Here is a 27,989-nt window from a genome sequence, read left to right as displayed (position 1 = left end):
GCAGAGGTTTCCCCAGATCTGCGCTCAATACTGTGTTGGCGCTTTGCACCACGGAGCAAATTCCACACTAAGGATCTCAGCGCTTTTTTAAAAAGCCAAGTATTCAGAAAGTTTGCATTAATATTTAACGCAAGCATTACTGCTTTCACCGGTCCCACAGACATCGTATCTGCTGGAGCAGAACTGTGCTCCAAAATCCATTTTTTTTCATGCACAGATACATATTGTGCAGTTTGTGAGGATGAAATAGGTGGTTTTTCCGTTACTATGTGCACAGGTTTGCAGAAGGACTTTGCGCTTATTCAGAATTAAGATGCTGCATCGACAGTGAAAGCTATTTTTACGAGATATTTGGAAAGTATATGCAGCTTGTTAATCCTCTCATATTACATATTAATTTTCTATGCAATGGTCTGCGTGTAGAATATAAAATTTTAAGTTACTATGTACAGATTTTTTTTTAACTGCAAAGTTAAAGTGAAAATACAAACCAGCGTAAAGTGCCTAAAAAAAAAAAGACAGACTTGAATGTCTCAGCTAACATGACATTCACATTAAAATATGATACGTTCATGCAACAGCAGCACGTTGCATCACAACTATGCAACATGATGATGTTTCAAAGGCCCTGCAAATTATTTCAGGACCGACGAACAAGATGAGTGGCAACCTTCTGCAAATGTCTTGATAGAGTAGGAGGGAAGAAGGACACTCTATAAATAAATTTATATGATAAGTTAAAAAAAAAGTGAGGCTAGATATTTTCACCAAGAAAAACTTTGAAGATTTACTCACACTAAGACTATTTTTGTATGTCAGTGTAGGCAAGCAAGATTCTTCTTTTTATCTAAATAGAACTGGAGTATTTTTAACGCAGAAGATTCATTCCCTCACTGCTCATCGAAACACGGCAGCTGGGGACGGAGCGGGGATGTGGGGGGAGGGCGTGTGGAACCCAACCCCTTTCCAAGTGGAACAGATGGTTTTTCCTCCGTGGTGACTGCAGCCGAGGACCGCGGTGCGAGGAGGATTCGCTCTGCGCCGGCGCTCAGCACCCGCTCCTCCACGCTGCCGTGGGTGCCGAGGGGCACGCGAAGGCCCTCTGAAGTTTCAGCGCGCCGCTTTGGTCGTTAGAGGGATTATCTCGCTGCCCAGAGAGATGTTATTAAGTCACACCTCCCGCAGGAGAACTCCAATGCTTTGAAGGAAATAAAAGAAAGCAGCATTCGGCATTAGTACCCAAGAACTGGTATGGTTTTCCCTCTAAGAGGAAAAAGAATCCTTTGGTAAAACTGCGATGCGGTAGAGGGAACGGAAATCCAGCACGATGACTCAGTGTGACTCAACTGTACTCCTGCGTTTCCCCACTGATTTCAGGATGACACCAAATTTTCACTAGCTGGAAATCCATTTCTTTTGCCTGAAACAGCACAGCTCAACGTCTGGCAGAGAGGATTAATCTAGTGTCCCACACAGGTTTTGGCATTGATTCACCTCACAGTTTTGAGGAACCCAGGTTCTGTGTCTCAGTTTACTTATTTGTAAAATGCATTTTGAAATCTGGTTCATTAGTACTCGCATATTAATCACAGTAAATACTGTAGAGGACGCCAGCACAGCCAAGTGCAGAACATACTTTTTCCAGTAAACGTTAAGTACAGGATAAAGAATTAAGAAAATATTGACAAAATAGACAAGAAAACTAACACATCAACTAGACATTTTTTAAGCCATTCCCTTCCTGCTTCGTATCTGAATTCCAGAACCTACAAGCCACCAGCTTTCCCAGTTACATGTACAGCACTAAATAACAGTAAGACACACAGGATAACAGTATATCCATGTTTGGCAAATTCTGGACATGAGACATCTCTTGCCCTTTGCGTATTGTACATGCCATTTGGGAAATAAAGCCTCCTTAAAAAAAGAGGGATGAGACAGATTTTTTTTAAAAATTGTGGAAAAAATGCTATTGAAAATATGCTTTCTATTTTTTAGATAGGTTCTTACACAGTTCTCATCTCTGCAACTTCCAGAAGTGCATTAAACTGCATAATTAGCATCTGTCACATGTAGCCTTTTCCCTCCCTCTGCCTCTCCCTAGAGGGAAACTGCATGAAGAAATTTTAATATAAAGTTTAGTATATACACTGTGCAGTGCATTTGTATTAGGAAAGGGGTTTCTGCTTGATCTTAGGTCTTTGTGTAATATAAACTTTATCAGTTAAAAAAAATGCTACCGATCCAATTTAAAAATTAACTGGTCTTTTGGAAAGACAACAATAGCGGGGGTGGGGGTGAGATGATCCCCGTTGCATCAGATTTAAACCAGGGGAATCGTTAGGAACTGGGCAGCTAACGCTAGCCACTCGTCCTGGTATTATACCCTTACACTCTCACACAGTCACGTAGAAACATCTAGCCAAACGTGGTAAGGGATGGATGATCTTCCCCTTTAGTCAAAAGCATTTATTTTGAAAGCAATAACTATATTTTGAAAAACATCAAAACAAAAAAGTAGGGCTTCATATTGCTTTTTCATTCTCATTAAAAGATACTCCACTGTTGAATATAAAAAGTCAATGGACTACAGCATCTTATAGTGAATCTCTGTAGATGAACTTAAAAGAAGATGCTACCTTTTAGAAGTAAAGACTAAAAAGAAAGCAATGCAGCTTAAGAACAATAGCAACATGAAAAACGACGTTATTTAGCCTTTGATTTCCATTCAGACTCTCTCCTAATTTTTCAAAGTATTTATTTTCTACTTAATTAGTTCAAAGAAAATTGAGATTATAGGATTGAACATACTGCCAACAACCTGAGGTATGAAGTGCAGACTGAATGCTTAAACTTCAGCTACAGAGGTGGTAATTATTGTAATTGGTCCATGTGAAGCAAATATATCAAGTAGGATAGAGTTCAAACTCATGCCAGTCAGTCTCCTGTTGGCACCGACCGTTCTATCAGGAGGATAGAGAGGTCTCAGCAGGACTTATTATTGGCAACTGTTCAACAGTTCTCTTCTCCAAATGGTTTCAAGGGGATTTGGGTGGGAGGAAAGATAATTTTTAACAAATTAAACTACCTAAAAATGGCTAGATGCCCAGAGCCACCTAGTCTGCATTAGTCACTACTACCAAACAATGTTAAAAAGAAGATTAAAAACATCATTGCTGTAAAGAAATGTCTCTTTGTCTTTAACAATATGATCAAATCACCGCAAAGTAACCCAAACGTGTCCTGCACACCATACTACAAGTATCTATATAAATATGTCCAGAGTAATTTACACAGTGTGTGTTTCTCAGAAAACAACTAGCTCAAGTTATGGAATCCAAGTATTCCTATAAGGACATGCCATATAGTTTCAAGAAATTAGAAGACCACTTACTTTTTAATTAAAAATGACAACAGCAAAGCCCCCGTAGGAGACAAGATTAGGGGGACAGTTTATTTCCCATTAGTATTTATCTTTCAGCATTTGTAAGGTGTCCATATTTGTGGTGTAAAACATATCTTAGATTTGCACTGAGAGTTTTCACAGGAGACTCTGCTCTGTGCCATATTGAGGTTCAGCTCCTTTGTTTAGATTTTGCAAGAATGCTTTTTTCAAATGGTGAATATGTCATCTTTAGCAGAGGTCTCCAAGAGAAGATTTGAGTTTAATGCACAGCAATAAAAAGAGGAATATGAGAATTCTTGCTCTCTTTAGTGTCAGCTTTGGTTAAGACGTATGAATGCACATGAATAGTCTTGTCAGAATCTCTGGGGCTACTGACATTCAAGATCTAACGTATTATTACTTCTGACCAGAGCATTAGCTGCTATGCAGTAAGGAGAAGGGACAGAGAAAAAGATAGGACCACTCCCTACTCAGACAGAAATGGTTATGTATTTCTCTGGTTGGAAATCTCTGAACAGAACTTTTCTGCTGTGAAAATACAATGCTTATTTTCTTCAATCTGAGATGAATGACTGTACATACTGTTTAAATCTGCAGCAGGAAAAACAAAACAAATCATCGTTTAATGCCTGATCTTGCAGCTTCTACTCATGGAAAGGATCCTAGTTAACTCATAAATAAAGTCTGTACAACCAAGTATTGCGTTTATTGCATCCTTGTAACGGACACAGGCTTATCAGAAGAAAGGTTCTAGCATTTCTAGGTGCTGACTCTATTTTTTACCACTGAAAGTTTCTTTGAATTACTAGTTTCAGACAAAAATAAGCTAGTTAAAGAATTTAGTCAAAATAAGATAATTTTAATTCAAACGTCAGTATATATCACATCTGGATACCACTACAATGGAAAGGTTCATTCACCAGAAGCAAAAATCTTACAGTGTGCTTCTGGCTGAGTTCAGAGAAAATATATTTTGGATTTTTTTTGTCGTTGTTGTTAACAATTTGTTGCCAAATAAATTGAAATTATTCAAAAGCATTGAAATTAGTTAAATCAGTATGTTTGTCTGAAATTTGAGATGAACAAGTACCTTTCACTTATAGTGCAACAAAAGAGAATATCCTGCACTTTGCACTGAAACTACCTTTAGTCCCCGTTCACGAGTTACAGCATGTCAGACAAAGAAACTGATTTGTTTGGTGCAATAAATGATAGCAGACCTTTACATATTTGAAGTGCAACAGATGGTCTTCCAAGAAGAGCATAATGACTGGCAGACAGTACACTTCGTTAGAGTGGCTTGGAATGTCTTCAGCAATCACAGAGTATGTTTTGGGGGGAAGCCCTGTCATCTCTAGGATTCTTCTCATGTAAATAGCTGTGATTTCCCTGTTTAGATGCTAAAAAATTGTAGCTTCTAAAACCTGACACGCTAGCCAGTGAACTGAAAAAGGAAGCACCTTTGGCCCTTCCAAGACTATTCAAAATGAGGCCCCAAACATTTTGTCACCTGAGAAAAGAGATGCAAGTAGAAAAAAAAATAGTATTAAAAGGAAACAACTTTGGGCACATAAGTGTAAAACTATTAATCCATAGCCAGGTATTCCACGGAACTGTAATTTATGAAAAAAGAAAGGTTTAAAACAAGGTCCTTCAGATATTTAGGGGCTGGGAGATCTACAGGTACAACATGTGGAATATCTAGGGGCGGGGGAAAAACCTAAAAGACTAAATTACTGAATTACAACCTCCTTCCTTTGGGAAACTGGTGACTTTCGAAGAGTCCTCTTCAACATGAAACACTGTGGCTACAGTTCTTCAGGGCAGGGTAAAGTGAGCTTTTCTGAGGCTGTGACAGAGTCTTTCAATTTTCATAGACAAGCTACTCCACAAGCCAGCAATTAAGAGTTATAATAAATAAACAGAGTAATAAAAAGTTGATCTTTAATACTGTATACATGGGTTAGAAAAATTTAACTTCTATCCTTTCCCCCTAATCCTAGCATTAGTCTTTTCTGTTATAAAATCTTCCCCACCAAATTCACCCCGAGTAAAATTTTATGTGACAACATAAACAGAACCAAAACGTGTCCTTTAACAACGTAACTTAAACGTTGATGGAATCATAACTGCATTACTCCCTCTCCAATTAGCAGCAGCATTCTTTATGCTTGCTTATGAAGCGTAAACTGTTCGCTTGTCGCTACAAAGACCTTCTGTAGAGGACTTAAAAAAAGAGCCACAGCAATTAAAATGACAACAACAGAGGTGGATTGGTCACATTATGACAGAAAATATCCAGCTGTTTCTTTCCAGCAAAAGGATACACCAACTATCTGAAATACTATAACCAAATTTTGTCAGTCTACATAATGCTGATGGATATTCTGGCAAAGGTATGGATTTCCAAGCAAGAAATAGGCTAATATAGGACTAAATCTAACCTCACAGACTGATTTTTTTTCCCACCCAATCAGGATTAACACTCATCCTTCTCACCCATACACATTTCCCTTTCTGCCAGAACTATAGATATTCTATTCTGTGAGAAATCCTCTAAAAATAAGGAAAATTTGGGGTTTTGTCATCCAAAATAAGCAAGGCAAAAAGTAAAGTGATAGGGTTAGGACAAGTAAATTAGATTTTAAACTTATTTACTTCAGTTGTGTTAAAAACATCCTAAGAGTTAATTAAGACCATAAGTCTCATTACACCCAGGTTACTACTTCTAAAATGCTAGCCTCTCTTACAATCACATCTGTCTCTGCTGCTGCTTCCTGCCTGTTTTGCTTCACAACAGTAATAACATGGGGAGTTATTTGTAATACAGGTAGGGATTTTTTAAAAAATATTTTAAACATACATTTAAATAATAAAAAAGTCTGAAAAGTAAATGTTTCAGGTTAGCTTTTCCTAGTTAAAATTATAGGGACTGAACATCTGAAGTGATAAGATAGGTTTGATTTCTAATGCAGCAAGAAAGACAGTGAGAAAATAACTGACACATACAGAACCAGCCATTCAGGCAGGGGAAAAACCAAACCCTGTCTGTAGGATCCACCCACAGATACATCCTTGGAGAAAAACTGATGAGAAAATTATCAGGAAGATTTTCATTGCTGTTTCTTTTCTGGAAGTTTTTGCCTCTCATAACAGCACAGACATGGCAAGTGACATGTATCAGAATTCATCCATGCATTGTATTTTCCACATCAAATTAAGTTGATTATCCATGACTTTTTAGGCAAACACAAGAATGCAGAAAACAAGTCAGCTGTTATATATAGAATATATGGGCATTTCATGCCTTACTTTACATTTAGAAAGAGCAGGAGATAATTAGCTCAATCATTACATTGAGAATAAATTTCAGTTGCAAATTCAGAAGTATCTCTGGCTCCTTATCTGTTTGTAAACCAAAACTTAAAGGTAGCTCATAACATTTGTCTTCTGAGTTGTGTTTGTCTCCAGAGTGATTGCCATAAGTGGCCAAAAGCTTTAATGTCTTTTTCTTCATACTTCAGCCATAATGGTTTACATAAGCTGAGAACTTACAGACTCAAAACAATTACTGCAAAATACAGAGGACAAGAAGGAAAAAAAAAAAAAAAATCAAGAAAACCAAAAAACTGTCTTTTCCCTTCCCTAAATTCCCAGACTTCATCTTCAGAATTCATGTCTCTAAATTAGCTAAAACATTTTCAGACTATAATATTACCCTTCTGTATGCTTCATCTGATATAATTGCTTGACAACAAGCATCTCTTTCTCTGGGAGGATTCTGTAGTGAACTTATTCACATCAGGAAAAAAAAAAACATTAGAAAGGTGTCTAATTTTAAAGTTTGCAGATTAGACACCAATGACAACTTAGTGTGACAGCATAAGCAAGACACAACCTTTAACCAGTCTGCCGTTTTGCAGACACACAGACTGTCTTTTTCATCAATAGCCACAAGAAACATTAGGCTGCCATAAGTTTTGAAATCAGCAGGTTTTGACAAACCAGTAATAAATCCTGAGCAATAAAAAAAAAAGTATGTTTGAGCAATATCTCATAAATATAATTATTCTTTGCAGATGTTTGCTATTTAATACAATGGAAAGAATGTTTTGTTCAATCTGGCCAAGTGGTATCAGACACCATTTTTACTAAGACAATGAGCACAAGACTGTTCAATCTCAAAAGGTAAATTCCTTGACATTATGCTGATAAAGCCATTTGCAATTTTGTAATATATGTGTTTCATACAATAATTACATTTTATTTTGTAGATTACAAAAATCTATTCACAAAAATACAGAAGCTTGTCATGCATTCTTCATTTTCAAAGAATAACACTCATCCATGTAAACAGTCTGCTTTAAATCACTGTGCTTGCACGTGAAAAGTACTGGATAAAGCAAATAGTATCTTATTGGAATGTACTGGAAGCACAGAAATCAGAATATGTTTTGTGACTTGTTTTGCAACCTCCTGGAAATCATATATACAACAGAGTGTGAAAGTAAAGCTTTACAATAACAAGCCGGAAAGTAATAACTGTACCTACATTATTGTCTTTGTTGGCTAATTCCCTCATATTTGTCCCAGAAAGGACTGACCACCCAGGTCAGAAGGGAAAGTACTATAACAATGGCTTAATAAGATGGCCATTGTTCCTCTGAAGTCCTAAGCTTTCATATGCTCAGGAAGCTAAAGCTTTGAGTCACTCTTATTACTTAGATACTCAAAACCAACCAGGTTTAGAAGGCATTAGGTACTAGAAATGCTATCTGCTTTCAAACACAATGGGCCTTTCGGTTCACAGAAGTCTTGCAGGATTCTACAGTGAAATGGAAAAGAGTCCAAATGTGGAAGACTTGAAAACTTGTCCCCAGAATGATTGCAAAAGGCAAGTAAAGCATTAAGTTGCAACTGCAGTGTAGAAGCGGAGATGGAGTTCCAGCTGGAAGTTGAAATAAATCCCTTTGTATGAAGTGAATGACCACTGCTTAATATCATATTAAGATAAAATTAGACCACAAAATTAGAATTCTGTGATCTGACAAGTATAAAACTGAGTTCTATTTGTCCAATTATCAAAAGCCCTAGCATGCATAGTCAAAAAAGGTAATCTTTAAATAAATAGCTTTCTGGAAGATGATTGACGTTTGTTAAGTACTGGGTATGGTACGAATATCAGCGTGTTTCACAAAAGTGTAACTTTGCAATGCAGTTCCAATAAGGCTGCAGACCTCATAGAACTTGTAGAGCAGAAAACTAGGGAGAAGGCAAAATACTTCTTGTGCAGGAAAGACCTAAAAGATTCAGTGAAGAAACTGATGGAAAGTGCCCTTCCTCTAAAAGCAGATACCTGCATAGCCAAGTCATTGCAGTGAAACAACCAAAGGGCCATACAAATAACAAGACAAGACAGCAGCCATAGAGCAGGACATTCCACCAACACATGGATCCTGAAAGCACAAACTTCTGGATTGCAGCATCTGGAAGTACAACAGAGAATAAACCCCCACTTTTGTCAAGTAGAGCAGGAGCCTTTGTCAACAAGAATCATGTGCTCATATTATTGCTCAACAGATGTACTCGAACTAGAGAGATAAACTACTTAAAAAATACATGGAAGGTACGTGCAAACTGTTTTGCCTCTTGTGGCTCTTTCATTGTAGGGGAAGTGCACACTAGCCAGGATTCAGAATACCTTATTCTGTAGTAAGTGGGGAAAAAAAAAAGAGCAAAAGAAATCTTGTCAGTACACAATCATCCAGCGTATTACGGGAAGATGGGGAGACAACCTTGATAAAGCACAAGCACAGATAAAAACAATATATACATAAATTAGAATACAGTAAGTACACTTACCATTGAAAAAAATTGTAAGTAAATCTCCCTCCTGAGGAAGGCTTTAAGACTATTTTCCTTTTTTCAAATCTACGTCACCAGTGAAGTCCCATAAATGACTGTTCTCTTGCAAATAAAGTGGTCGTCTTCACTTTTTGGCAATCACAGTAAGAACTGCCTCACAACAAAGATCCCATAAGTAGGTTTTATTCCTGTGAGTAATGTCCTCAGAGTGAGGAGAAAACATGAGCTAAAATTACTTGCACAATCATGTTTCATAACTGTTCCCAGCCTAGTGGTATCGGTCCTTCCCTCTCCCAAATACAAAAATGCACAAACTTTTCTCCCTCTTTTACTAAGAGGAAAAAAAATCTGCTTATCCTTGGATACTTACAGAGTTTGGAGGAGCTGAAAACAATGGAGCACTGTGTGCCCCACTCATCACATAGACTCTGAAAAAAAAGTATGGAGAAGAATGCACAAAGTATGTAATTACTGTTTCACAAGATAATTTCATTATTAATATATCCCCAAAGATAGCATGCACAGCACTGCAGTTTAATTAGATGATAACTGGAGGGGGTTTGAATTTATGAGGTAATAAATATATTTTGGACTAATAAACTCCAAGGCTGAAGTGTTTATTAATCTAGAATACAAAGATTATATAGTTGATAGGAGAAAACCTCAGGTTGCACTGAGATGCCTATTGTTTATATATTTGAAAATTAGTATTTTCCCTCTTTTGGGAGCTAGATCAGAAAGCCAAGATGGCTGTGGATGGTACTGAATGATACCAGAGACTGACCTGCAACTATGTGTTCTCAAAGGCAAAGACTATTTAAGTTTCAGAAGATGTTGCATTTTTCAAGTTTCACCTTTTAATCGGTTTGTCACCTCCTGAACTATTAAGCACTGCAAATATACCCTCTGTACTATGCCTTCTGACAGCTGTCAATGCCTTATTCTGATGGTAAGAAAGGACAGATTCCCTTGTAGGATAACCAGAGCCTGTACAAGACTAACAGACCCCTCCCTGCTCCCCCCAGATACTCAGTTCTGTCTCTATTTTCCTGCTTTTGGATTCACCTGCAAGACTACACCATGTGGCGAGCAAGGACATAAATTTTAATGTCTCATTAAATTTTTTCTTTCCTTAACATCATTTTATAAACTTTGCCCAGTACAGCGCATTAAAGATTTGGAAGCTAACTGTTCACTACTGTGCGGATTTATACCCCAAACAGCTGTGCCAAGAAGTCAGAGGAATCAAATGGCATAATCTATTAACTCATCTTTGGGTAGCTACAACTAGAGCTGTATAAATTGCCATAGAGTTCAGTCCATTTGAAGTACATTTCTCTGTTATTTTACAAGTGTCAATGTCCCACACAGGCAAGACAGGAGTCCAAGTTTAGTCCAGGATTGAAGTCAAGGACCAGGTTGCTCAAGCCAAAGCTACATTTAGAGAACTACAGAGGAAGACAAACGAAGAAACCCAAGGAGGAACAACGTGTGGCACCCTCTCCTTGCAGATGAAACAATACTAAGAAATGCAAAGGGAACCCTGTCCACACATGAGAGAGTGATGGCTGCTGCGGCATTAATGGACAAAACCATGGAAATCCTGGATGTGCCAAAAGAGCCACGGCACACTGGGGCAGAAGCAAGGGAAGAAGGAAAGGGGCAAGACACATCACATCTTAGATTTGTTGGCAAGAAAAAAATCCTGCTCTCTGAGCCAGGCCGTGTTGAGTGATAGCAGTAAGAAAGTTGTGTTACTGAGGGCTGTAAAGATTTAAAGATATTTAAGAAGATGTTTATTAATTAGCTTAGGTGATCCAAATAGAATAGGCCATGGGTTCAGACAGCTTCCAGTCTGGCTCCACATGTTCAGAGCAAAGGCCTCAACATTAAATCTTGAGAAGACTCTACAGATAATTAATGGAAGATGACGATGACGGCCATTTCCAAAGCTCCTGCTTTTAAATTCCCAGGCTTATATACTCTCTCCAAATGAAAGAAGCAACAGAGCTAACTTTCCAATATTAAATCTCTAGGCAGTATGTTATTCATACAGCTTATGTAGATGTCTTTACCCTCTGGAAAAACAAAGTTTAAGAAAAATGGTTCTATCTTTGGGGAACAGTTTAAGTCTCAGGATAACTACACTAGGAAATCTAACTCTATTACTTTGTATCTTACATTTTATTACTAGATTGGTAATAGGAAATTACCAAATAAAATTGGTATTTTACTTGGTAATTTTTTTCCGTGGGCCTCGTGTAATATGAAAGACGGTGATCATCAAATTTATTCAAGTTTTCCTGTCAACAACATCATTAACCAAATCCCTCAATTTCAAAGTAAATAAAAGCATCTGGGCTTCTCGCACAGCAAGACTGACTTGCATATTTAAGCCTCATATATAGATGAATTTGCACTGGACCAAATTTACATATTAATGAAGGACTAATTGCTCTTTGCAGTCAATTTTATGCAGATGAATTTACTCCTCTCAGTACAATTTTCATAATGTTCAGAAAGAACCAAAAAATGTAAAACTTTTAAAAAGTACACAAATGTTAGACAATCAAGGAAGAAATATCATAATGACATCAAACAGCTTTACATTAAATTGTACATAATTCATCTTTTATATTGTTGCTCTATTTTAACAGCCTCCCACAAAGAATGAAACGATTCATAGAATAACTTCAGCCTGTTCACCCTCCTCAGTCTCAAATTCTAACAGCTTGTAACAACCCATTACATTATCTTGTTTCCAGCTGGAAGGATGGAGCCTGAATTTTTAGGAGAAGTTAAATTTGCTAAACAGGAATTTATTTTCTCTCAGTCATCCTCATGCCACAGGTCAGTTAGGAGATACCCTGCCCCCATGATTTTAAGGTAGTTTCTGCACCATTAAGAAAAAGCTCAAGGCCCAAATCCCCGTTCAATCTCTCCTTCTGAGCTAAAGTACAAAATACTGAGAAAAAGACAGGAAAGTACACGGGAGAGACATCAACAACTGCTGTGGAAAAAACGGTAACATTAGGGAGGAAAGGGGAATATATAAATACTGGAGTAGAAGAGGAAAGAAAGTGGAAATGGAAGAAGAGAAAAATGATTCAATGTGTACATTCAGGTCTAGCTAAAAAGAGGGAAATGAAGGATTCAGGAGAAAGTTCGAGATGAAGTAAACAAACAAAAGAGAAAAATGCAAACAAATGTACCTGCAAAAAAGTAAAAGAACAGTAAAGATAAGGAAACAAGAAATAAAGTGAGAATCAAAGAACAGAAGATACATAAAGAAACAGATAGAAAAGAACATATGAAACATCCAGTTCTTCTTAATTCTGTCAGAACATAAGGGCAGAGTTAGCGGAAAAGCATTAGAAATCTGAATTTGCATGTGTAGCCTTCCTCTTGCCAAAGAGAAAAGCCTTACTTTAACCATGAAGACTGATAACCATAATATTTATACGTGTCATAAAACCACTTATAGAAGGCAATTTTAATCAGAAAAGGAACAGCATAAAAGTTATATCTTTAAATGACTTCAAGGCCTTTTGTAGAAGGAACACATGAATACGGTTCACAATCACCACACCTGCCATACCTTTGATTGAGTTTGTTGCTGTTCTCTACGGCTTTTACTGTTTCAACATATCCTTTTTAAGACACACAGTACTCAAGATGCAGATATATGATGGTTTTATATTGGTATCAAAAAGTTTCTCGTGTTTTTTCTCTATTTCTTTTCTAATAATTCCTAGCATCCTACTTGCTCTCTGGACCACAGAGCATTGAGCAAACAGATCTCCTATAAACACACAGTTTTGTTCCAGAGAAGCAATAGTTTATAACCATCACAATATTTCGTGATTAAAATAAACCAGTGTTCAATACGAACATCTTTTGACTGAGCTACAGAGTCCTTCCCAAAGAAGAATCTGAAGAGCACAACCTCCTGAGCCTCAGATGCAAGGTGGAAGGAGCACAGAGAAACTGCCAGAAGGTCACTTTGCAGTCCCTCCTTTTGGTCTTTCCAACCTTGATGACAGAAGCCACAACATATGGAGCATTTGTTAGGGATATGTTCCTCCCGTGAGCAATAAAGGCAACGGTTGTACCAAGGCAGGATCTAGTCATCGCAGGAAAAAAAAGAAAAAAAGGCTTTAGGGCAGAAGAGTTGGCAGAAAATATCAAACTGAAGGGAAGGACAGGGAAAATGACCAAGAAGCTTTCACTAGCATCCAAAAAAAGAACAGACCACAGAACAAAGACAAACAAGAGCTATAAAATAATAACAGTAATAATTGGAAAAGAATGAAAAATACTCTACTAGGAAAATATTGTAATGCTACTGCTGAAGAATTTTCACCAAGGAAACACGACTTAGTTCGGCTGATCAGCCCGGAGGACTTGCTTCTAAAAGTTATTTGAAAAGAAACTACAGTTCTTTGTGTACTTTGAAAATACAGCTTTTATTCTGGATTATGAATTCAAAATGTCTTCTTATTTTGCTCATAGAGAGGAATGAAGGGAAATGCATCCTCATTTATAACTTTTCTAGACAGCATTTGAAAACTTGCTATGGGCACTCCCCTTTTTTTCCCCAAAGATGTCTGGTTCAAGTGATTAACACTGTGTGAATGTAAACAAAGATAATTATTCAAACAAGAACAAGATGTTCCACCCAAAATGATTAGTTTTTTCAGTGGATGAGATGCCTACTTCTAATCATCAAGAAAGGTTAACCTGACCAGATTTAATTATCTGCTTAATACAATAATAAAGACACATACATAATTGGTGAGGAGAGGACTGCAGAAGCAACACTGAAGCCAAATAAAATACCTCCATCAAGCACAAAGCCTGGGCTGTTATTACATGATTACACTGATGTAAGAACTCCCAAGTTTTTATATCCACTATACATACTTCTGCAATTGTCTGTGTGGAACATCACCTGATTAATAATAATAAACACATATTAAACAAACAAAAAAAGCAGGAAAAACATCCCTAAAATTCAATGATAAAACGAACCCAATGATATTTCTTAACACTGTGCTTCAAATTCACAGACGAAGTCAGCTGTTACAACAATAAAACAACTTGTGAGTATTTAAATGTTATATATTGGGAATACCACAAAATATATTACATTTCAAAGAATGTTAGGAAAATGTATTAGCCTTGTATCTGTGGATGACCTGTATAGCACTTGCTGGTTGAGGCAGGCTGTATCTCAAAGCGTTACCAAACAATGAGTTCTGGAGTGGAGGACTGGGCATCAGACTTTCCGTTTTCTTTCAGTAAAGTTTAAACATCCCTTCAGATAAATAAATCTGTGCAAAACAACGTATCTGATATTGATTTATGCTATTCATAAAAAGTAACAACATAATGGTAAATTCAATCTCTTCAATGAGAAGTTTATGAGCTTAAATATATCAGAAGGGCAATGAAAGCTAATATATAGTGATTAAATAACAATCTGTGAGAAAAAGACACACAACTTTCAATTCCATTATACTGAAATTATACACTGACGAAAAGCAGGCTTTTGAATTATTTCAAAGGAAGCTGCAGCCATTTGCCCTTTAACTGCTTGGAAGTTCACAAGGAAAGATTAATTTATCGTTTAACTGAAGTGTATCTTAAATAAAGTTTTTGATTAAAATCTACATTTCTGAGCCTCCTGGCAGCGCCAGTATTACTGAAGCAGGACATCAGCTGCAACGCCAGCAATTCTGGAATGCAACGCCATAAACTGTAAATCAGTTTTGTCCTACTTTAATATTGGTTTAACAATAAAAGAAGAACTTTGATGTTTAATATTCAAATAGTATAATTATTCCTTTAGAACTAAGTCCAGAAGGGTCCTTCATGGGTACATAATGCAAAACAACAACAACTCTGCCTTGGAGTTCCGGAGCGATGAAAGGTAAGTTATATAAAGCCATGCTCTTCATCATTAAGTTACTAATTGGGCCTCCCCATGAAAGCATCATTAAATGTGAAGTCTAGTTTCAGCTCTCTTCCCCGGGATGATACACTGCACAGTTCAATTGCAGGAAGGAACTGTGACAGCTGGAACAAGCTCAGGAAACATAGTTTCATCTGAGAGTTTAGTTGAAGTCTATCAATATGTTTACATAGTAGTGGATGCAGACTCTTTTAAAAGAGATAAGATGAGATAAAAGAGAAAAAGATGATTGGCACTCTTGAGAAGGCAGAGTTTGCAGTCCCACCAATATCATTAAGAAACACTGCTAAAAATGTGAAAAGTTATATAGTGATAATTATCCTAGTAATTGCTGTTAAGATCATAATTCATATTGATTAACAGCTGAGAATTGGAAAATAGCGCTCACCTTTAATAACAATTGCAACCGTGACTTATTACACCAAATTAACTTTGAGAATAAGGAATCTTTATATCTGAATGCAAATAAAGACATCTACTTCATCAATGAAGTAAGAAACAGGTCACTTAATGAAACCAAGATGGATTGTCATTCCCTATTTACCATTCTTACTCCACAGTTTTCAAGGGCCATGTAGTAGCACGGTGAACTGAAACAAACACTAAACTGCGTGTTTATTTGCTCAAGCATTATTTACTATTTGCATTATTTCAAAATGAAAAATAACTAAATTTCTCTGTATCTTGTATACTTGTATAAACACTCAGATACTTTATACACAATTATTCTTAGTGTTTAGTGACTTAAGTCCAGAAAGTGTAGGTACACTTATGTCTAGACAGATAAGGATGTACAGATTACATGTGTACAGAGAGGGAGTATGCATATGTAGGCATTTGTATGTAAGAAAAGTAGAGCGCTGTTTACTACCTAACACAGATGGGTCAGTCCACTTTGGAGATCTCTGCAGGCTTGTGAAATCAGGATGATGTGTCGGAATTCTTCCTCTCTTCTCCGCTGTTGAAGTAACTCAGGCAAATGCATATTGTCAGCTCCTTTAAAGATTCAGACTAACCCATTTTATATAATAACCTTCAGCTGCATTAAACACAAACACACAAAAAACAAGCAGCACAAATACTGAAGTATAAATTTGTATTACTCACATACAAAATACACAGAGTCTGAATAATTTTGCAATTAAATCATAAGTAAACTAAAATAATTTTACCCTAAGCTGGATTGTTCATGAGACACATTAGTCTTTTAGGAGCGAAGTCTGCACCCAGAGCTAAGTTCCAGTAACAAAGTGGTGTGCTTCCCAAGGCAACTGAGGAATGCACACCTATTGGTTCCTGTCAAATCAAGAAAAATCCAGTTTCCTGGGGTATTATAAGCCCCTGCTCAGAACAGCTTTGTCAAACTCAAAGTGCACGTCTTCTGTATTAAAGAACCCTCTTATTCCATAGCTCATAATGAGCATTTGCCTCAACACTGAAGTGCATGGCTTTCACACTCTTTGTATATTAATTTATTTGTTGCTGGGCATAAGAAAAGCTTAAATCATAACTCTCTGAAATACCAAATGAAACTAATCTATTTCCAATTTAAATTTTAATTAACTATATTACTTCAGCATTGCATTTTATCACTATAAATTACTTGGAGGTATATACAATAAAGAAGTTCTATAGAACAACTGAATGCATGAGAACGAATATAAAAATAAGTTACTTTGAAACTTTCATTTATTTTTCTCCAAATTGTTAAAAAAATGTATTTTGTTGGCTGAAATAATGTATAGACACAGCAACAGAAATATTAGGTGACAGAAGAGAATGGACTGGATCCTTGTGAATCAACTCCATTTTAACAGGCACATAAAACTAAACTAGCCTCAGCTTGATGCGACTGTTCTATCTCCAAAATGAATGTTAGACATGAAATAGCAAAAAGGCTGGTGAGCCAAATTTATCTTATGGGGTTTCTTTTTTATTATTATTCTCCTTCTACATTTTCAAAATAACCCTTAATGCTCTTTCCTTTCTGAAGGGAATCTAAGTCTCTCAAAATAATATTTACAATCATCTCAGCTGCAATCTCCTTCATGGTAATTCACTCTGGGTGTTCGTTACTTTTTGTGAGGAATAGTCCTGCTCCAGTTCTCTGCTTAGAACAAAACAACTCTGTTTTCCTGATATACTTCATATTCAAATTATTCCAATGTGTAGCACAGAGAAATGAATTAGATAAGGGCACAGGGAACTGTGTAATTCATACATGACTGCCATGATGAGCTCACCAGTAACAGCTCTGAACATTAAAACAACTCTAATGAGAGATGATGTGAATGCCAGTTATCACCACTACTTCCTTAAAAAAGAAAAAAAAAAAAATTGATTTAACTTCCACTTCAGCAGTCTCCACTGACAAATATTTTACTTTAATATCTACTTCTGATTTCCATTAAAATACCTTTAGATTGCTACTTAGATATATAAGAATTTCAAAAGCAAATCTCCATCTTAGTTTTCTATTGTCCTATGATTTTTACACTCTCTTTTAATTAGTTGAAAAGAATGCCAGCTTCTTTCCTCTTTCTACCTAATTCAAGACAGACGTTAATATACTGTATCTTTTGCTACCACCTCTCTAAATTAATAACATTGTTTCTGTGCAGCCTTTCATAATGTTTCCAGACAAAAATAACAGTGTCTAGTGCAGTGGGTCTATTGTTTCTGGTTATTGCTAACACAGAACCAGATACAATTCGTTCTTTACTACACCCACATCTACACTGCAGCAAGAAGCGCAACCTGATGCACACAGGTACTCAGGCTGCCCCTCTCCAAACCAGCAGCGATGCAGCTGCAGCAGCACAGCCCACAACCCCTGCCCTCCGTTTCTGAGATGCTCCTGCCCACGCCAGGTGGATCAACACGAGGTTAGCGTCCCTCTGCACGCTGTAATCACACATCCGACTGCTGCAGCGACATGGGTTGTAGGAAACAAACCATAAGGTAACTTTCGTGATTAAGATGAGCTATCACTAATCATCTACTTTTAAGTACAGCATCCTATAAATCCTCCTAATTAGTAAACTAGATGTCTTCTTTTTAGCAATCAATCCCCAGCCTACTTCTTTCTTTATTTTCTTGAATTTAATTATATTTGCCACCTGCTGGCCCAATCACCTAAATGACAGATTCTAGATGTAAGGTAGAAGCTGGGCCATAAACAATAATTTCATTAGAGTTCAATTTAAAATATTTGCCTGTACCTATTTTCTCTGCTTTACGAAGAATGCTTACGCTATTTCCTCCTCCTCCAGGGCTCCGCTGGCTGTGGGACTCTGCACTCCCGTCGGGAGACGCAGCAGCAAGAATTTTGCACTGCTCCCTATCCTCTGCTGCTGACTCCATAAGAAATCAAAGCTGAGATTTTTCTGGAGGGGAAGAACCACTAGAGGCTAAATAAAGAGAGGAGAAGTGATTTCCAAACCTGGACTGAAAAACTGATACAGCTCCACAAAATTTAGTCAGTTGCTAAAAAGGACCCTTGGTAAAATAAAGGTTAGGAAATATTTCTTCAGAAGATAAAAAAATAGAACTCCTTTTGACACGAAAAGAAATGGAGGAGGCTGTACTCCTGTTGTTATTTCCAAAAATCTTCCTGAATGAAATCCAGTCTGTAAAATGCACATCTTGCAAACAGCTTAACTCGAAGCATGAATTCAAATGCTTTGTTCAGTGTAGGGGACTACTCTCAAGTTTGGTAAAAGTAAACGGGCACTGAAGCCACTCACTGGCTTTAAGGATTAAATGACGTAGAGGCTGGATCGCTATCAAGCTGTGGAAGCACACAGTCCTATCACATACGAGCAGAAGGAAAGATCGAAGACTGAAATCCAGTTTGGTCCATTTTGTTCTTGACCAGAAACTCAACAACATCCAAACCATCAGGATTCTACAGTTCAGGCCTTCAAAGAAACCCAGATTTGAAACATAACTTACAAACCTACCTTCAAAAACTTGCTGGTACATTCTGAAGCCATTAAACCTTCCTCAAAAAACAGGAAAAACACGGAAAAGCTGCCCTTGTGAAACTGAGTTAACAAAACTCAGCGTTGTGATAGGAGATGATAAAAGCAATGACCCAGATTCTTGAGCATTTTCCCCCACTTCCCACTATTACAGGATACATAAACCCATGCTGCTTCCTTTATAACTGCAGAAAATTCTTCCATTATATGTTCTTATAACTAGTTAAGAATACATATAATCATAAGTTATTCTCTAGCAACTCATTTATTCCATGATTCTGCATCTTTCATTTCACTAATCCTCTCCCAGTTTTATTTTTCATTGACTTTCACAGTTTGAAGATTAATATTAAGCCAATATTGGGTAAAATTATTATTTTACCATACTTATTTTGCAATAAATAGTAATTTGTGTGACTGTGTAAAACTGTGTTATATGTAAATGAAAACATTAACCAAACCAGAGGCATCCAGTCAGTTAATGCCTAATCGAGGAGCCTCGGAGAGAGAAACTGTACAGCATTTTTATGTAGCAAGTGGGAAAACTGGGCAGCATGGGAGTTTTGAACATTAATACTGCAGCTGCACTAAATCTACTGTGTCAGACTGTCTGCAAGCAAAGCAGATTTAAGGAAGTACATTTTTACTGCAGCACTGGAAGCTGAAAAATGGTTAACTTAAGGTTAAGTTCAACAGGAGTAAGTTCAGCTTACTTAAAAAAGAACAGACATGAATTATGTGTACCTGTTAAATAGTCACAGACAAATAATTCTGTATGTATACAATTACATGACCTGTATAAAGGTTCAAATTATGGATCAAAGAGTAATGCATTTTACAATTATATTTTAACACTGTGGCAATTTTGCATGATAGAGAACAATTACTGCATCACGATCTAAACAATGAAAAATATAAAACATTTCCATTGACCATAATTTCATTGCTTAATGTCTTTTATCTGCTCTCATGTCTTTCTCTGCACGTACCATAAAATGTTACATGGATATCTGAGTGACCCTGGGCAGGATTCACAGATATTATTTTATTGTAGTGTTTCATATTTTCTTATACATTAAAAGAAAAAAAAATGTTCCATTGCACACAGAAATACACACAGGACAAATGCTGTTCAGCTGCTGTTATCACTGTGACGCATTTAAGAAATTTAAACAAACGTGCCACTCTTCTGCAAGCCTTGAGTTAGTTGTTTTTCCCTAAGCACCGAACACAACATTGGCCTCACTGAAGACTGTGCAGAAGACATTCTGCAGGCCCTTTCTGACAAGAGGCACAAAGAAATATCCTCTGTACAGAGCAGCTCTGTAAGATGGGATGCATGACTGGGAAGTTTGGAAAAGTATGTACATGCACATCCACACACACACACACAAAAGTTTTGGGCATCTATTACATTATAGCTGGAGTCCTAACAGTGCTATGATGTATTTAATTTACAGGTTAATTTACCTATATCTATCCCCCTCTCCTCATGCTGTTGTTCTCTAGCTCTCTCCCCTTTCACTGGGCTGAAGAGAATCTTTTGTTGGTCTGTATATACTCAACCACATGTTCCTTGTCCACAGCCCCTGCTCACACAGTTGACATCTCCATTTGGTCTTCTCTAAGAAGCTACTGTGAAAATCATAACTGCAGTGATTTCAAAAACAAACAAACACACACCCCCAAGCAGTGTGGCATGATGAACTCGGCATCAAAAGCAGAAATTAAAGAGTGGTGGACCAAAATTTTCAAATTTGAATGCCTGAAGTTACACATCCAGACCCTTATTTACCCATACTAGGAAGCCTGTTTTTCACCAGACATGCTCAGGCCTCACAGTTACTGGGACTTTCTGCATCATTTGAAAAAGGCTTTTTATTTAGGTACTTATCTATGGATTTCTTGCCTAGCTTCAGGCAATCAAGTCCTACAATTTTCACTTACAAACTTCGGCACTTCAGCTGCCACATCAATAAAAATGAGTCTGGTAACTTGCTGGAGCTTGAATGGCCCTCAGCAAACTTTTTGTTTGTATTTTTGATCTATGAGCAGTCAGAGACCTGGCTGAAACTGATGGACAAGACAGTCATTTTCTACTGAAAATAGGGAAGACACCACCAGAGTTTGAATCATGCAAGCTTACATGCTTAATCATCATAATGTCTTCTGAAAGAAGTTATATATGAGCCTAAGATGAATTCCAGTATTTCTTCACCAGTTTTTTACTTCATAAGTAGTTCTTAGTTAAGTAGTAAGTACTCTTGTAAGTAGTCTTCCATCAATTCTTTCTATTAATGAAGAAAAGTACTGAGTGAGCTAGAACTCACTGTTAAATTAAGATAATCATTATCACAAACAGATATTTTATTTCACAGTTTGAGGGATATGGGTGTGCTGTGATTTAGTTCAGAGACTTTAGTTCGACTGAAGACTCAGACTATAAGATTAAATAAATTAAATAGCCTCACCCTTGTCTCTAATAGTGTAAATCATAAAATCACCCCTCTAAGGGACCGAATTAGAGATCTTTGCAAAAAGACACTAGTTTTTTTTCATGACATACATGCAAACATACTCATTTTCTCTACCTACTCAGAACTGGTTTTAAGTATGCCACTGCAAGAAAAGTGTACATTACAGCAAGATAACAAATGTGTCTTGCTTAATAAACAACAGTGTTATCTCCTTTGACCAGACACCAAATAGATGGCACTATCTCTTAACCATATGCTGCAGACAAAAGCCTCTGGCAGGTTGAAAGTCAAACACGTCGTACTATCATATATACACTTATAACTAAACCACTGAAAAATAAGCATACAGCCAACTATGATATACATATGAAATGCATGGGGGAAAAATCCTTCCACGGAAATGAAGTGTCACATTTGGAAACACGGACTAGTCAGCTATAAGGATCTAAAGGTCATCTGTGCATTCCCCGCTAAACCATACAAGCGTGACCACTGTACTTACTCTGACCTAACTGAAAAATGGCTAAGTTTGTGCTTGCTTTCCAAAACAAAAATAATTTTCAAATTAGGAGGAGGAGTACTCCTAATTTTATTCCAGAAACCTTTGCTTTCTGCATTAACATCTACATCCTCATTTTTACAACCAAAACACTTGCATGGTTGAGCATGGGGAAGTATGCTGAACAACTGCTTAAACGACACCAGTTGCGTGTGCAGTGTTTAGTTCAGAAATGTGCTGCCTCTTCACCAAGCTGTTGCAGTCTATAGCCAACTTGTAGTAACTAGAGGCACAGGATATCCATAATATCAGCAACAAGTAGTTCTGCATTTTGCATAATTCAGTTACTAAAATTTCACTTTTCATGAGCTGCAGCATTACTACAGCACACTAGTAGCCTCAGGAACATCTGGAAACACATGCTTGTTGCTGTTAAGGTCAATGGAAAGTCTATCACTGATGTCAACAAGGGCAAGCATGATAAGATTACAGACACACGTTTGTGTGATACATATCCTAACAAATTCTGTAATGAACAGCCATAATTTTATAAATTGTACAAACATCAATATCTCCTCTCCAGCTAACCCATTGTTATTAATGAAATCAGAAAACAGTGAGCTATATGTGGGCATAAGCAGAAGGATTTCCTAATGGCAAAGCAAGTATTTTTATTTTTCTATAATGTTGAGGTAAAGAGGGCCTTGATCCTACAAACTCATGCAAATAACTTCATAGACAAGGAGCCCCTTGATTCTAATGAGACTACTCACTTACGTATGCTAATCACATACATTCATAGGATTACATCAGTTTTTTTCCTTTATATTTTTTCCCTGTTCCTTTTTCTTCTTTCAACTTATTTGACCATGAAGTACAAATTTTCAAAATGCCAAAAAAAAAAAAAAATAATCAAAAAACCCCACACCACAAAAAGCAGAACCCACAGTAGGGTTCTATGGTTCTTTCATGGGAAGTTGGGATAGGCAAAAAATGATGCACTCAATCTAGATGACAAGCATTTCCTTACGACACGCTGGCGATTTATTCAAATTTAACTCTCAGTAACATTTCTATGAGCCAAAAATCTACGTGTTGTTTCTGAGCTCCTCCTTCAGTCTAATTATTTTATCATATGCAAGGAACATTAAAAACCAAAATACCAAATCATCATTTAAAGAATAATGGCACATTTTCCTTTACCACAGAACTTGACTGGCACAAAACAAGCACAAAAAACAATGGATGTGGAATTCCTATTTTACAGTCTTAGACAATTATTTTTAAATTCAGTAATATATTTAGTAATTTTACCTTTTTTTTTTTTAAATTATCCTTGTAAAATGTTATAGGCATAATCTGGATAATCTTATTACACAATGAGCATGATCTTACTTGTGGATAAGACTTCCTAATAAACTAACACACGTTTGTTAATACAACATCTTTTTTGTTAGAAAAGAAGTAAAAAAAGCCCTCCATATTGTTAGAAACAGAGAATTTTATATATTGTCACTAAAAACAGTAAGTAAATATTAACCTTGTGAAGTACAAAACAAGTTTTCTTGTCCAGTGAGGTAAATATTGACTGAAGTGAAGCAAATATTTATGTGCTGACGTTAATGGGACAAATCCTGTTTAACAAGACAAACAAGATTTTGCCTACTATATTTCTGTGTTTGTATTTATTCTGAAAGTTCTGAAAGGAATTATCTGGAAATCTGTTTACAATGGTAATGCTTTTTAAAAACAATTGTTTTTACTTAGCAACTAAAATGGATATTCATTCAGGCGGACAGAGTATTTTTGACCTTGTACAAGACAGAGGTTTAACAAATTGCTTTCAGACAGAATGTGTTAACTCACTAAAATCTGACCAGATAACAACAACCAAGACCTCTGTTTAACTGATCTCTAAAAAGGTAAACAGAAAGTTAGTCAATATTCAGCCACTCATAAACCAACATTTTTCTTACATGTAGTGGTAATTAATGCCAGAAGATTCTTTATCTCACCATTTGTTCAGCTTATAGTCAATCAAATAAAACTTTTTATGGCAGACAATCTTAATAATTACAAATTTATGAGTTACATTAGAACATTCATTTGTTTTTTGAACCTAAACTATAATAATATTTACCAAGGAAAATAAAGAATAATTAAGGATATAACTACAAGGAGCTACTACTGATCAAATATAAATTAACAAACCTACGTACCCCTCCTAGTAAATCCACTCAGGGTAAGTTTTTACATACATGAGAAGTCATTCTTCAACAGAACAATTCACACAAGGATTCACATATTCTGATAAACACATTAGGTTGGAAAAAAAAAATTAATTCTGAGAAACTTCAAAGATTCTATTGAAATTCTGGCACCTTTAAGCACACCCAGTAGAGAATACCAACGTCTTACACAGGGGATGATCATTACAGGACATCTTCTGACCTAAATACTTTTGTGATGGTCTTACAACAGCAATTAACACACACCTTCTAAAATTCTTTAACAGCTGAATATTTTTTGAGTCATTGTATTTAACAAATCTTCAAATGTCCCCACAAGAAAAGACCAGCTCAGAAAACAGCTTCTCCACTTCATTCTAATGACCATGGGAATCGCTCTTTCTTGCAGATAAAGACAGAGGCTGAGCACCCTCCTGTGCAGTGAGCAAAAATTACAACTGCCCTTTGTGGCTCCGCTGTCTAATTTTCATTCAAGGCTCTATCTATACACAAAACTCACGACTCTCAGATCTAATTCACCAGTTTTAAAGCAATTACATGACACCATTCCAGCGGAACCACTCTCAGTTTAGAATGACGTTAACAGAAACGAGCGCACTGCTGTACACAGAGAGCTGGTAAGATTTCTGGAAACCTCAGGGAACAAGATGATGTCATTGCATTATAAAAATATCTGGTTCAAATTCTTTGCGAGTCTGCTTGACAAAGCTTACAAGATGAGACTTCAACAGTGAAATTCAGGCCCCTCTACCACCACTCCAGTGAGGAGTTTTCAAAACTGGTCTCTGTTTTTCAGTGCCTTAAAGATGGGAGCACAGGAGTTGTTTTCTTGTGCTCGAAATTCAAACCGAAGATTGTATAATTGCAGGAGCTGGTTTTAAAAAGATGGAGCATTCAAAGCTCAGGAAGCATTCCAGTTTTAAAGGTCATTTGAGCCTCTTGGCAAGACTTTAAAATCCGTCAAACAATTTAAACTAAACTCCTTAATTTTGCAAAAGTCTTCCATACTCAAGTTACATTCTGCGTAGAATGAAGACAACCAATAAAGCTTTTGAATATTCAGGACATTCTGCTATTTTACAGACTCTTGCAAGGAAACAATGTTTTACCAGATTGTTAACTACAATTCCTTTCAACATATCTGAGATCAGTTCCTTTAAATTCACCAAAGACTTACACTGTACATCTAATTTTCAAGGATTAGCTCCTTCCACATCTTCTGATGAAAAATAGTAATATAACAGTTTATTATGAGGAAAAAAAAAGATTAAGATTGTAATGCCTTAAACTGTTCTATGCAGAAGACTTCTGCAGAGCTCCTTCAGGAATTAGGACTAGGATACAAAATATTTTCTTCTAATATTTCTATGTATAGAACCAGCTCACAGCAACTTTTAGTACAGAGGTAAGTATTGTGCTGCCAGGGCACCACTGGCAGAGCTCCACGAGGATCAGTGTTTGTTCCAATATTGTCTCATGAATTTAACAACCACAGAAAAGCAGGAATACACTGATGAAATCTGCTGATAGCATCAATTAAGGAGGTACCACTTATACCTAGGAGGCTGAGAAACTTTGGGATACTTCTATCTGAGGGTATATATATATATACATACCTGAAAACAGGCCTGGACACCGAATTCAGCTATCTGCATGAAATTTATAGGCATCCTAGGAGGAGAGTCCAAAATACAGATTGGTCAAGTTATTATTAAGTATTACATGACCTAATGGGTGCAACACCCATGGGAAAAGACTTCCAATTTTATGTTAATAATCTCTGAAATCTTTTTTGTGTCAGGAGTTAGTAAATCCAAAGGTCATTAACAGCACCATGAAAACATACCTGTTAAATAACAACATCACAGAGGAGTTACCTACCTTCTAACGAGCTGTGAATTGGAGATAAATCAGCAAGTGACCTGCAGGAGCAAACATTATTGATTAATAAGCTGCCATGAATTAATTTCATATCCCCAGTGCATATAACAATGAGAAACTGTTTGATAACAACTTTGCTTTAAAACTACATTTGTACTTTAATGTGTTTTATAATTACAAAAAAGGAACAGCTGAACGAGGCTTTTATATTTATACACTTCCAAGCAATGTACAGAAGGCATGCATAATTTCCAACTATAAAATACTATTTAAAAAATAAAGGATTTATAATTGCTTTTCCTGATTTGAGAATCACATTAAGATTTTTCACATTGTCCTTCATAATCCAAACACTATGCAAATGACTGAGGAAAGAGTAAGAGAATGAACAATATGGCATAGCATAAGTCAAACACAACAGTTTTGTGTTATTCTTGGAAGGATGGGGATGTAGCCACATAATTCTTAGAGTGCTTCCAGCCAAGCATCTGAAATCTGCATTGGTGCTGCTACTGAGCAGTATTGCGATAATTAGACACAAGTACTATACAAATTAAAAGGTCGTCTTAGCTCAGAGGGCCTACAGGAACAGGAGGCTTGTGGGTTTGTTTAATACTTCAGCATACCTGTAGTAACTAGCCCGGGTTTCTTCCACTACATCAGCCACAGCCCAAGTGAAATGCAGAGGATGTGAGGCCTGAAATTTCCAGTCAAGAAATTCTAGATACAGATTCCAAAAACATCATAAAAGTAGACCAAATTGCTGCAGATGCCTCCTTAAAACCTACCTCCAACAGGAACAGAGATGTGTCCAGTGTTTTCAGCTTCTTCCTCAAGTATAAAAGAGAAGGTTTATGGTTAGATGGTATGTGTTACTAAACACCAGGCCACTTAGCTCTTCTAAAGTTTGTCACCTCATGAGATCTGATGTCTAAGTGCCTGACCTTCCCCTCTCCCAGGGTTACTGACCCCGCAGCATTTCTGTGTTTAAAATTTTGAATTAAAAAGTGTTTCAGTTTTAATTCAAAACAACACAGGACTGATTTTCAAAACTGCTCAGATATTAGGCACCGGTTTCAGTGTGAGCTGCATACCTAAACACTTTTAGAAAAATATCTGAGCCAAGGAAAACAGATGCCATTTCTGGATGCAAAGTAATTTATTCAAGAGCATATTTTGAAAGAAAACCCTGTACCTATTTAATTTCAAGCTTCTTCTAAGAGCTACAGCAGCATTAATTAGGGCAGCATTTTCCTCAGGTTTCCTAGGAGGCAAAGCCAATTTCCAGCCAGCAGGACTTCCCTGCGGTGAGCACTAATCGCCACTGAGAAGGAATGATACCGCGGTACACATATATATATTTATATATATATTTATATATCTTTCTTAATTTCCTTCGATATTATTGCCTTCTTAGGTTAATGTTAATTGAAGCTTTAAATAAAAAGCAACAGGAACGACTGCCCGCCCCCAACTTTGGCGGGCCTGGGCCGCGGCCTCATCCCCGGCCCTAAGGCTGAGGCGAGTCCCCCCAACCGCCCCACACGGGACCCACCCGGCCGCCTCCCCGTCCCCTGACGAGGCGAAGGCCTCGACGAGCCGCGGCCGCTCGTTGCCAAAGCAACGCCCCGCTCGGGGCCTTCCTCCTCCTCCCC

At 36.9% G+C, this 27,989-nt stretch overlaps 1 long non-coding RNA gene across 3 annotated transcripts; it reads right to left on the bottom strand.

Moving 5' to 3' along the window:
- Positions 1–802: 802 nt before the first annotated feature.
- Positions 803–27,983, bottom strand: LOC137671917 (uncharacterized). 3 transcript variants are annotated; one of them, XR_011049464.1, is made up of 6 exons: positions 27,890–27,983; positions 27,123–27,161; positions 26,961–27,031; positions 26,335–26,375; positions 26,070–26,124; positions 803–1,198 (listed from the first exon to the last, which is right to left on the bottom strand). It is a non-coding gene; the product is annotated as an uncharacterized lncRNA (long non-coding RNA). The 3 variants fall into 3 exon arrangements; XR_011049463.1 differs by lacking the exon at positions 26,961–27,031; XR_011049462.1 differs by lacking the exons at positions 26,961–27,031; positions 27,890–27,983 and adding an exon at positions 27,530–27,626.
- Between the last annotated feature and the right edge of the window lie 6 nt (positions 27,984–27,989).

Source organism: Nyctibius grandis, chromosome 18, assembly GCF_013368605.1.
Source record: "Nyctibius grandis isolate bNycGra1 chromosome 18, bNycGra1.pri, whole genome shotgun sequence".
Taxonomy (NCBI): domain Eukaryota; kingdom Metazoa; phylum Chordata; class Aves; order Nyctibiiformes; family Nyctibiidae; genus Nyctibius; species Nyctibius grandis.
This window is presented reverse-complemented; position numbering and strand designations above follow the sequence as displayed.